Source organism: Pagrus pagrus, assembly GCF_965226575.1.
Source record: "Pagrus pagrus genome assembly, chromosome: 2".
Lineage (NCBI taxonomy): Eukaryota > Metazoa > Chordata > Actinopteri > Spariformes > Sparidae > Pagrus > Pagrus pagrus.
In genome coordinates this window covers 36,778,099-36,791,691 of record NC_140186.1, presented here as the reverse complement: position 1 = coordinate 36,791,691, position 13,593 = coordinate 36,778,099, and the positions used below count along the sequence as shown (strand labels likewise).

Below are 13,593 nucleotides of genomic sequence, written 5' to 3'. Positions count from 1 at the left end.
TGACGGAATGGATGTTGTTTGTTATATTTAAAAAGACTCAAATGGAAATAGATGATACAATGATGTAAAAGAGAAACACAAATGGCTGCTTGCAATATTTTGGTAACAAGCCTCCTGTTTACAATGGCACGTGCATGCCAAGAGATACGCGTTTTCAATTGTGTTAGAATTGACAGAGGTTATTTCTGAAATGCTGATTAGTCGTTCATCTGGACAGAGATATCTTTTAAAAAAAACAACAACCTGTGTACATGTAAACTACGCCAAAAGAAGACAAAAAAGTGGTTGGTCAGTAGCAATGATGTGTTTTGTGTGATGATGTCACAATGCAACTTTCCATCAACTACATTGTGGGATGGTGAGATAAGGGAAGGGTGGTTGAATGAATGTGAATGGACAGATTAATGGACTAACAGCATATAAGGACACTAGAATTGAAAAAAAAACCTATAATAAATTAAATATTCACAATCATTGTTGCAAGTTCAGCGACAGTGTAATCAGTTGTGAAGACCTGTGTCAACATTTTAAATCATCATATATAACATGCAGTACATGACAATACATGGATATAGCAGACACTTTTGATGAAATTGACTGACAGGGAACTTCTGGTTTGACTAATGACGGAGTAGGTCGCACACCAGGAGAGCTCTGTTGAAATACTGTCTAAATCCAAACCATACAGGATTTATTACCACAATTACCTCGTACAAACTTGTGTGATGAACCAGTTAACATGGGAATTCCTTTGAAAAAGGCAAACCAACATACAGAAGAGTAACCTTTGAAAAATAATCAAGGTGATGGTACAGAAGCTAGCCAAAAAGAAACAGCATGCTACTAGCAACACGCCGCTAACCCTGGCTGACATGGAGAAACTTCTCAAGTCAATTGAGGACTGCATCATAGCCAAATTCTCTGACCAGTTTTCTGCTGACCAAGCAACTATCGACCAGACAATTCAACACATGGAGACATCACTTAACAACAATATGGAAACCAGACTGGCAACCCTCGAATCCACCTGCATAGCCCTGTCCAAAGAAATGATGCCCACAAACTCAAATCAGACTATCTGGAAAACAGATTGAGACGCAACAACATCCGCATAACCGGCTTACCCGAAAAAATTGAGGGCTCACAGCCAACCACTTTCATGGAGATTTTCCTGAAATATATGTTTGGTCCAGATGCTTTTCCTACCCCTCCATTTGTCAACGGGGTGCACAGAGTCACTATCCCCCATAAGAAACAAGGCGACCCTCTACGGCCATTCATTGCGTGGATCCACCGCTACCAGACCAAGGAGCATATCCTGAAGCTGGCGAGGGAGGCCGGCACGTCCCTCTCCTTTCACGGATCCCAAGTACACATCTTTCCCGACTACAGCGTTGAGGTCTCGAAGAAAAGAGCGGCATACTCCACGGTCAAGTCAGAGTTGAGAAGCGCCGGTTTCGTGTACAGGATGCTTTTTCCTGCTAAACTCCAAGTCACCGAACAGCCAGGCAGGCTCGCCGCACAGTGTCTCCCTCATAATGAACTGGTTGTCAGTCAGTCACATTTAAGTCTAAAAACACAGCCACATTTAAGTCTAAAGGTATTCACCTGTGCTCCCTGATTACTTTTATGAATATTCCTGTTTTACTATATTCTTTTGTTATAGGTTTCTGTAATTAATGTAACTTTATTAAGTACTGTCCCCTTGTCATACTATAGATGCGCTCCTGTTCACATGTGGACGCGTATGACAAACATTGTTTATTTTAAAAAAAATATTTTTCTTTTATAAGCCTTTATACTTTTTTTTATATACAGTAGTTAATTACCATGATATGTCACCTCTCACACATTCCCTATCATATATGGATATGCATGCATGCACACATGTAGACACATGGATATAATGACAAATGAAAGTAATGCTAGTTGACATATCCTGTGCATTCATAACACTTCTCTTCCATTGTTATGGCTGTTCTGTTCGCTGTGTGTGTACACATACTGTGCACATACTGTACAGTCTACTGTTGTTGCTGTGATTCCATTTGCAGTGTCTTTTTCTCATCTCATTATCTTTTTGCCGCTTACTCCGTGAGGGCCGCGGAGATGTTGCCACTTTGTCCCCCCTTTCAGGGGGGTTGCGGGGTTGCTGGAGTCAATTCCAGTCTTCATATGGGCGGAGGCTAGGGTTTATCCGTGGATGGTCGCCAGCTCATCGCATGGCCCTCCTTCCAGGAGCAATGTCGGGGTTCAGTATCTTGCTCAAGGATACTTCAGCCTGTAGCTCAGTTCCGCCCAGGGGAGCCGGGGTCCGAACCAGCGACCAGAAGGTCGCTGGCCTTAAGCTCTACCCACTGAGCTACAGCCGCCTAAATTCGGTATGGTTTTGTTTCCTTGTGAAAACAGAGTTCAAGTCTAAGTGTAAGTTGAGAGTACTATTCAAGTCCCCTGTCCCGATTCAGATAGTCTTCTTTCCTTTATTGGTAGTCTTTATTTCACCATTGCTATTCTGTTTTCCCAGATATCTATTTATTTTGTATTTCGCCAGTCTTGTCATTTTGGTAAATGTTTATGCCCCAAACTATGATGATTGTAATTTCTTCAACAAGCTGTTTTCTACCATACCAATTGATAATAATTACAATTTGATTATAGGAGGCAACTTTAACTGTGGCTCAACACCATATCAGAGAGGTCACCAAACAAGGTCCAAGGTCCTCTCACCAAATCTGCCAAAGCTATTAATGATTTCATGGCCCAGAATGGTGTCTCAGATATCTGGAGATCTAAATTTAACAATAAGAAAGCGTTCTCCTTTTTTTCCAGTGTCCACCATGCATACACCTGCATCGATTATTTTCTCCTAGATAACAGGTAAATGGGAAATGTTAGCTCTTGCTCTTATCACAGTATCACTATATCAGATCATGGAGCTGTCTCATTTCATGTAACATTACCCAACTGCGTTAGGCCCTCTCGTAACTGGAGACTTAACCCTCTTCTACTAGCTGACAAAGAATTTGTGAAGCATGTTTCTTCTCAAATTCATTTCTTTATGGTAACCAAAACTCCTCTATGCTCGACCTATAGCAGCAGTAATTACAGATGGACAGCAATCTGAATATTTCTCTCTTGGCAGAAGTACTTGCCAATGCTGCAACTTATCCCCTCTTCTCTTCGCCATTGCAATCGAATCTCTAGCTATTGCTCTAAGACAATCAAACGAGTTTCTGGGCATAGAACGAGGGGGCCTAACACACAAATTATCCTTATATGCAAACAATGTTATTTTATATGTTTCAGACCCAAAATTCCTTTACCTTTTCCAAAACATCTCCATTTTGATTAAAAAAACATTCTTCTATTCACTGGAGAAGCGTATATAATATAATATAATCGTTCATCTGGAATGGTAGACCACAAAGAATCAAAAGTAGGGCCCTTCAAAGACCTGAAAAACTTGCCGGCCTGGCCCTTCCCAATTTTATTTATTATTACTGGGCATGTAATATAAAGGCGATGTTACACTGGATTGGCAGAGATCTACCGAGTAAGTGTAAGGCCTGGGTACAAATGGAGTATGGAGTATATGTTCCCCGCCCCTCCCTCCTCAAAGCCAATTTTGCTCTAATCCCATGGTCTGCCATTCAGTCAGAATTTGGTCACAATTTAGGAGGCATTTTAAGTTGCAAACAACATTGGTGCACTCTCCTATTAATGATAATCACAACTTTCCACCCTCTCTTAGATTCCACATTTGGAGTTTGGTCCTCAAAGGGTATGAAATCAGTTTCTGATTTATATGTGGATGGCAAGTTTGGATCGTTCGTGCAACTCTCCCAGTCATTCAATTTACCAAAATCTAACTTTTTTAGATATCTTCAAATTAAAGATTTTGTCCAAAAAAATATTACGCCCTTTCCAAACCTTCCGACAAACAACACAGTTGATGACATTCTTTCATTGTCCCCTCACCGCAAAAGTTTAATCTTCATTCTCTATAACAATATTTGTTATATCACCCCTCATTCATTGCAAGATATAAGGAGACTCTGGGAGAACGATATGGGAAAGGAAATGACAGACGATCAATGGGAGATGGTGCTTGACTTAGTACACACCTCCTCCCCGTGTGCTAGGCACAACTTGATACAACTCAAGGCTGTTTTAAGAGCACATTTGACTAATGCAAGACTGGCAAAAATCTTCCCTAATGCAGACCCTTCATGCCCTCAGTGCAAAGGTCAACCGGCAGATCATATACACATGCTATGGTCCTGCCCCAAACTCTACACATTTTGGTCCAATATCTTTAGCGCCTATACTGAGATGTTTCAAAAAGACATCACCCCTATTCCTATATGTGCCCTATTTGGAGTTACCCCTGAAACTTGCTCCATTAAAAGTAAAGCTTATGTAATCATAGCGTTTACTAACCTTAATTGCAAGACGTCTCATTCTTCTCTCTTGGAAGGAACGAGCACGTCCTAATTTTAAGAGATGGGTTAGAGATACCTTGCATTTTTTGAAACTTGAGAAAATCAGATATACTCTTAAAGGTAAAGCCGTTTCACACCAAGTGCGAATTTCCGTGCGGATTATTCGCACGGAAATCTATAAAACATTATTTCATGGGTTATAATGTGAGCTCGCACACCAGGGCGGAACTTTCGTGCGGCAAAAAAAAATCCGGAACCACTTTGTCGTCTGCGGAATTCCGTCTGCGAAACTACACGCTTGACCAATGAACTCGTTTGCTTTGTATGATGTCACTTCCTGTCTCATCATACAAAGCAAACCAACGATAAAATGAGCGAAAGATTGATAATTTTGGTGTCCCAGCACCCTATTTTATACGACAAGAGTATGAACGATTATCTGAATACGGAGGTGAAGGACAACATTTGGCTTTCGATCGCGCAGAAGCTTGGCTACGGGGATGATGGTAAGTGCTGAAGCTGAACGTAACGTTATACTTGCAGTGAAGCTAGCTAGCCAGGATAGCAAAAATGCTAAAAACAAAATGTAGATGTCCTGCTGTAATGATTAATTTACTATTATCATTATTGCTATTGTTATTAGCCGGCTCTGTGGGTGCTGAGGAGCTTGAGCACTCTTTATATCCTCCCCGCCTCCAATATACAGTAGGTTATAACGTTATATCGTAGCCTATATAACGTTATACATATGTTTAGCAAAAACAAATAGACATTGGACGTTTGCATGCATGCCCATAATACGATTATAATGCAATTAAGACCATAAATAAACACCTCTGATTATGTTAATGCCATTATGCTTATATTGCAGTAAATATGTGGTGTGCACGGATCGCACCGATCGCACCGATCGTAATCACATAATAATAATTGAGAACATGTGTAGTTGTTGAAATGTGACTGTGAAGTTGCGCATGTGTCCAGCCCTATAAATAAATAAATATAAAGATAAAGTGGAATTGTACTGGCTTGATTATGGAGTTATTCTTACCAATGTCTACCATCCACAACTGTTTGTAGGATATTTTTCAGTTGATGAAATCCCAGTATCAATCTGCGAAGGCAGAAGTGCTTGCCATCTGCAGCCTCTTTTGAGGGATATAGGTGTGCATTTCCAAAGCGCTGCGTTTATGCACACCTCTTCCAATGTGGGTACCTTGGTTAAATCTTATACAGCCTCTTGCCAAATTGATACACAAGCCTCTGTGCTTTTGTTCACACCAAATTGTTCCAAGTTTCTACAGTGCAAAACATCAGGAATAGCCTACAGGAGAGGTATGCATGTATTCAATTTCCACGATTCTGTTTGGATAATCGAAATACATACAGGTAAACGGGATTGTTGTAACCTGATATCTGGGATGAGATTGGTTGTGTTACTTGCATTACCCACAATTGTTTCAATTGGCACCTATTATTAGCGGCAGATAAGTTGTAGAGTGGCCCCAAATGATTTTTTTTAATGGAGATTCTGAATGTTTCTTTCAGCTTCAATATGTAAATAAAGCTATCCTTTCTTGGTACTCACACACTGAATTTTTTCTCCATAGCTGCTTTGGTCAATAAATTATGGAGGAACCTTCGTGACACATACTTGCAGAGAAGGAGAGAGGAGCTGGCAACAAGGCCAGCAAGTCAAAGAAAAAGTGGAAGTTCTTTGATGCATTGTCCTTCCTGATTCCAACATTGCACAGCAGGAGGTAAAGTGATGATTGCAGGTCACAAACATTACAGAGTACTGATTCTTTGTAAGGATAGTTGTTCTGTGATTGGCATTGGGATAGGCATTTCTATTACAGCAGTGCTGATGAGGTAGCCTACAGTGAGAGAGTAGATTAGATTAGAGTTATGTAACTGTGGCATAGTGATGTTAAACAAATTTACCATATTGATTTAAAGCTACACTATGACTTCTTTTTTTTCTTTATTTTTTTTAACTTTAAAGTAACCTAGAATTATAGAAGTCTATAAAATTACTGCATGCTGTGACTTGATGTTGCATTTTACAACAGTGTATCCAGTAATATTGACTGTGAGGGAGAGGCAGATGAAGATCAAAGAGAGACAGTTGAGGACAGTGAGGATGAGGGGCAGCCAGAAGTCAGCACTCAGCCAGGAGACAGGGCCAAGATAGGTAAAGCCGCAAAGAAGAAGGCAAGGTACAGCCAGGCAGATTTCCTGGAGAAAAACCTGGAGAGGAAAGAAGCTAGGGAGCAGGCCAGGCAGAGGGAGCTTCAGGGTGACAAGGATGGGGTGCAACACTTCCTTCTTGGTTTGGTACCCCAGATGAAAAGGCTTGCACCAGAGAAGCAGTCCTAGGTGAGGCTCAAAATGACTGAACTCCTGCATGAGGCAGAATTTGGTGCAGCATTCCAGCAGCAGGGAGGTTACTTTGACCAAGCATTTGGTCAACTTGGTCCCTCCACCAGCTTTACCTCTATGTAGTGTTGCTTTGTTTTACTGAATTTATTTATTACTGTTGACTTAACTTCTAATATGTTCTTATTCTCAAATGTAGTTGTTGTATTTATATGATATATTGTTTTATTGTTATTAAACTATTTCATATGGATTCCTTGTATGTGTTTTTTTGAGTATTTAAGGTGTATTAAGGTTACCTGACTATAACCCCAGTAATTTCCTGTTCAGTACACGGGTAAACCTATCTGTAGTAGGCACATGGGAATCACGTCTTACTTGTAGGGATATTGCTGGATATTGTGTGGGAGAGTGTTATATGGATGGATCTGGTTTGTAGTTTTAACTCTTTCTCTAGCTGAAACATGAAGATCTACTTGAGATCTAAAAATTGTCATATTTTATATACTCAAACCTACTAAAAGTTATGAGGACATGTATCTATAGCTTCTATAGCTGTACTGTATGCTTGCTCAACATGACAGTATGCTTTGAAAATGTTAGGTTTTGCAACAACAGTAGTTTATTATTCAACATTACAATCTGAAAACTGCTCATCCATAGTAAATGATGAATAGGGATGTAAACATGGAAAAAACAAACAAATAAATGATTGGTTGATGAACAGGTAGAGAACATGAATCAATAAACACACAGTGGGTCAGTTAAATATCACAACATCTCAGTGCTCCTCTAACTGAAGACACCGCGACGGACACGGGAGTATTGCCAGGTGACGCTGCCAGCAGGCGATGCAAAAAACTGGCGGAGGGTATCCCGGACCCGTATGGCCTCAAGTGAACCGCGGTTTCCCTGCAGAGGCCTGAGGTTCCGCAGGGTGGGCTCGGGGTCATTATCACCATCATCATCATCATCACCTGTGACATCCCCTTCATCCTGGTGGTCTCCATCACTTGGACGCAGGTAATTGCACAACACGCAGGTGGCTTTGATGACATGATCCATTGTGCTGGGCTTGAGCTGCATCCTCCGCTGGTAGACCCTCCAACGTTGGCTCAGGATGCCAAACGCATTCTCAGATATGCGGCGCGCTCGAGATAGGCGGTAATTGAAGATGCGCTTATCCTCGGGGAGGTGTTTTCCCGCATATGGCTTCATGATGTAGGTCTTCAGGGGGAAAGCATCGTCTGCCACAATGGCAAAAGGGAGGTCTCCGAGCTGTGGTGCAGACTCAAGTGGAGCAGGGGGTGGCACATTCAGGGCACCTGCTTCAAGAGCCCTACCAAGAGCAGATTTTGCAAAAATGCCACCGTCGCTGTTGCTGCCGTAGGCCCCAATATCCACAGCCAGGAACCTGTAGTCAGCATCCACAAGGGCAAGGAGCACAATCGAGAATGTCCCCTTGTAATTCCTGTAGGTGGAGCCTGAATGAGCCGGTTTTTGAATGACAACATGTTTGCCATCCAATGCTCCCAGACAATTGGGGAAGTTCCATCTTTCTCTGAATCGCTGCGCAGTGTTTCTCCAGGTCTCCTCTGTGGGCACCGGCATGTATTGGCCCTTGAGCTGCTCCCAGATCAGTCGACAGGTTTCTTTGACTATTCCAGCAACCGTGGAAACCCCGAGTCGAAAGCTTGAAGCAAAGGTGACAAAAGAGTCCCCAGTGCTGAGGAACCTGCATAATAAAATAAATAAATAATTAAATTACACAGATTAGATCTTGTTTCCATTATTTTATAGCCTACATGCATTCATGTCTGTTCAGAAGATTTTGAGAGGAATAATATGTGTGTAATTGGTTCACAAGGAGTCAATTGCCCTTTAAATGCATTTATCTTATTTTCTTCATTAATAACCTTTAATTATATCAATAGCCTAGTAAAGTAGGCTACTACATCACACAATTACTTAAATTTAAATACACCTTTTGTAAATACTGAGCTTGGTGAAACTGGTTTTCTTTGTTAAGAGATGAACATGATACAAAATTAGGCATAGGCCTACTTCACTCACATTGTTTAACCAAACTAACTAAACGGAAGGTGTTGAGTAAATTGACTTTGTCTGATCATTGTAGTGTAACTGGGTAGAGGTTTTCTCATAATTTCAGGTACAATATACAGACGAAAAGGCATCAGTAATAATCCTTAATATTTATAAAAACGAAAAACATATCTATTAATATAAGGAAGACTAGGAATTGGAATATAAAAAAATAATTTGTATGCCGGCGGCTGCGGTCATAGAAGTATATGTTATGTAAGCTACTCGTTTTATTTAACTCCATTCATATAGGCAAAGATTTATTATTTTTATTTATTTCCTTAACTCAGCCACACAATGTCCTCAATGAGCTGTTCCGCGCTTTCATCCCGGCCCAGCTGGAGAGCGGCTGTAATCTTGGTGGCATGTTTATGCTTCACGGCTGGACAACATTGAGGCCGATATGAAAACTTTTATACCGGTTGGCTCATCATTAGGCATAGGCTGCCAGCTATTTGGCTATATGCCAAGCCACTGATTAATATATTATATCTTCGCTTTATGCACCAAACGAGTCATCATGTGTCCATATAGCCTGTGACCACACCGTTGTGCGCCTTTACGCACAGGCTCTGATCCACTTTGGCTAGGCTGGCTATATGGATGCTATATCCCCAGCTAAAAGTATCTCCTGTCAAATTGAGAGTATGGTTAGCTTCACAGACAGCATATAGCCTTAATGACTTTCTTACCTCAAACATACAGCAAGCCGTTGCTCAGGATCGATTGGCTCACGGTAGTTGGTTCATGTCCTCCTGAGGTGAGGACCCAGTATCTCCAGAAGGGCTTCAAACTGTGCTATCGACATCCTGAAGTATTGTCTGAAGCGTGGATGGTACAGACGCAGCTCTTGGATGAGCCTTTGGAACTCTCCATGTTCCGCCCGCCTTTCCAAAATAGGATGGACCCAAAACTTTCTCTTCTTTTTCTTGTTTAAAAGAATGAAAATAATATCGTCGTCGCTGCTGCTGCTAACCATGTCCATTTTCTGTCAGATAATGAACCGGGCCTTTTTTCTCGTTTGGTGCGAAATTAGAACACAAGAATGCGAACATTTCGCACCGGACTCAGTGTGCATGCTTTACATGCTGAAAATTGCCGCACGGATATTCCGCAAATCCGTGCCGCATTTTCGTATCGCACCGGTGTGAAACGGCTTGTACTTGTACTATAAATTTAGAGATATTTGGACCCCTTTCTTAGAATACTATGAGAGTTTACAAATACCATTAAATAAGGACGATTAGAACACCAGTATGAAAGTGAGGCAGCAGAGAGCTCCAAAGCTACTCTCCCAAAACCATGAAAAAAAGATAACCGTTTTTGGCGCCACCCTCAGGCCAAACTGAACAACTGCAGTCATAGATGCATGTGTAGAGGTTTTAATTCAGTATTATTAGTGTCCATTATAATTATCAGTATTAGATATTAGAGGATTATAGGAGGAGGAAGATGGCGGTAGGTGTCTCCAGCAGCTCGGCAGGTACTGCTGCCACACCTCTCCTAAAACAAACTGGGAGACCGCCTGATCATCAAATTACACGTAAAATCTGGGCATCATGGCGATCGGGTTTTAAACACGTTAAAACCGAGGAGTCATTACACCTGAATGTCCTGGTCCTGTGCTTGATGGTTCTCACGGTAACACAAATGTGGGGAAACTGGTCTGCTGCTTGTGAACGCTCTTCTCCGCACGTCACCTCACCGGGAAATCTCGCTGTTCCACTCGACTCGTGGAGTCAGTACATCCTATACTCCAACTATCTTGATGACGGGCGAGTATCTGCCAGGTGTAAGCAGCGTGAATGGCGTGGACAGAGAACGGCCCCTCTACCAGCAAAACGGGTTTACTCCATCTTTCTCTGCACTGTCCTTCTGCTATGTGGAGACGTCCATTTAAACCCTGGACCTGTGGACTTTCCGCAACCACATGTGGATATTCGGCAATCAGCTGTTCCCTATGGACCCGTGGCAAGACCGGTGACCAACTTTTGTGACGCTCATCCCGCAGGTAAAAGTCCCCCGACAAACTCTGTGTCTGAACATGACATCACCCAAACGCTGATAAAAGCTGGACCATGTACCAAGACAAATGCTTCACAGACTACCACCGTGCTCTTCAAACAACAGCAAACCAAACTCTTTCAGACTGTAAACCACGCGAGCATACTATGGAACTCGAAAACAAAACCGAAAGGCATCTTTGGTGGACATTTAAATATACGTAGCGTCATATCAAAGACTGAACAACTCGAACATTTATTAACAGACTCAAACCTCGACTACTTGTGTCTGACAGAAACTTGGTTAACTCCTACAACTCCTTTATCTGTATTTAATGTCCCAGGCTATAAGATATACAGACGAGACAGATGTAAAGGGAAAGGCGGGGGGGGTTTGATTTATGTTAAAGAGAGCATTCGAAGCAAACAAATTGATATTCATGAAAACTCCTTGGAGTGTGTAGGGGTCACTATTACTTTATCCCCTGAAATGTCATTTGTTGTTTTTTCAGTCTATCGGCCTCCTACTGCTACAAATGTTTTCTTTGACAATTTATCAGTAATGCTTAAACAACATGAAGGCAAAGAAGTTATACTTATGGGTGACTTCAACTTAAATTGGCTTGACAAAGCACGTAGAAAAAAGCTCAAGGATATTGCCAAAACATATCAGATGATGCAAATGATAAATAAACCCACAAGAATAACAAAATCCTCTCAAACACTACTGGATCTAATTTTTACAAATAAACCAGATAGAATAACTAAAACATACAACTTGATTACTGGTTTGTCAGATCATAATTTCACTCTAGCTGCTAGAAAACTAACTAGATCACGGTATAGGAATCAAATTTCAATGAAAAATAACCACAATATATCTTTCATGCCAAAGAAAGATCTAGTATTTATTGAAAATGAAATAAAACAAACACATTGGAATGATATCATTGAAAATAAATCCTGTGAGCAAGCATGCAATGACCTAATGACAGCTTTTAAAGATATTTTAATAAAATATACCAAAACAATGGCCAGGAAACCTAATGCAAAACAGAGTCTGCCTTGGTTTAAAAGCGATCTCTGGGACTTAATGAAAAAAAGAGATGCCTCCCTAAAACAATTTCTAAAGTCTGGATTGACAACTGATCATCTAATTTATAAAGGTCTGAGAAATAAAGTCATAATGCAACTTAGAAAGGCAAAAGCAGATTTCTTCCTCGAAATTATTAGAGATGCCAAAGGGAACAGTAAAAGACTATGGAAAAGCATTGACAAACTAACTGGAAAGGAAAAGCCCAATTATAATAGCATACAGCTTAAAATAAATGGAAATATTAAAGATGATAGCCTAGCTGTTGCTACAAATTTTAATGACTATTTTCTAAATTCTGTGCAAACATTGGGTCAGAATTTTCCAAAGATTCACCCTCAGCACTCCTTAGTTTGTGACAGTTCTGCCTTTCATATAACACCAACAAATGACATGAAGGTTGGAAAGGTCCTCTCAACCCTGTCCAATAGTAAAGCAAAAGACATATATGGTCTTGATACTGCCTCTCTAAAAAATCATAAAGGATCTATAACCTCTGCTTTAACTAAAATAATAAACAAATCTATTGATGAGTGCACTTTTCCCAGTACCTTGAAATCTGCTATAGTAACCCCTGTGTATAAATCTGGTGACAAACAGGAAGTTAGTAACTATTGACCTATTAGCATCCTGCCAGCCATTTCAAAGGTCATTGAAAAGGTTGTAGCAGAACAACTAATTGCTCACCTTGATTCCAGGGCTTTTTTACATCCTATGCAGTTTGGCTTTAGGAAAAGACATTCAACGGAAACAGCATGCTGCTACTTCCTTGAAGTCATTAAATCAAACCTAGGTCAGGGAGGAGTGGTGGGAGCAGTTTTTCTTGATTTGCGCAAGGCTTTTGACACGGTTAATCATGACATACTATTAAACAAACTGGCAAATTATGACCTTTCCATACACACACAAAATTGGCTTAAATCTTACCTGAGTGGCCGACATCAGTGTGTGCGGGTGTACAATACTCTATCCCCATTTAAAGCATGCACCATGGGAGTGCCACAAGGGTCAATTTTAGGGCCGCTGCTTTTCAGCATATATATTAATGACCTCCCATCTGTGTGTAATGAAGTTGATTTAATAATGTATGCTGATGATACTGTGTTATATACCCACGGTAAAAATGCAACTGAGGTTGCTTTGAAACTAACTAAGGAAATGCAGAAGGTTGTTGAATGGCTAAACAACTCTTGTTTGACTTTAAATGTTGAAAAGACTGTAACCATGTTCTTTACAAACAGGAGTAAACTCAGGGATTGTCCTGACATCTTAGTAAATGGGCAAAAAATCAAAAATGTGGATGAATTCAAATATCTAGGGGTTACTCTTGATCGAACTCTTACTTTTAAAAATCATGTTAAAAAGCTGAGTAACACACTGAAATTTAATCTTATAAACTTCAGACACATAAGAAACTCTCTCACTGTTGAAGCATCACATACATATTTAAATGCAATGATTCTCCCACATCTTTTCTATTGCATGACAAGTTGGTCTCAGGCATGTAAAACAGCCTTAAAACCACTTGAATCATTATATAAAAGTGCCCTTAAGATTCACGACAAAAAAACAC

The 13,593-nt window shown here is 40.6% G+C and overlaps 1 protein-coding gene across 1 annotated transcript in view; it reads right to left on the bottom strand.

Annotated features, from left to right (window-relative positions):
* Nucleotides 1-13,593, bottom strand: part of LOC311265262 (glycine receptor subunit beta-like) — a 264,340-nt gene that overhangs the window by 32,161 nt on the left and 218,586 nt on the right. The window lies entirely within an intron of this gene.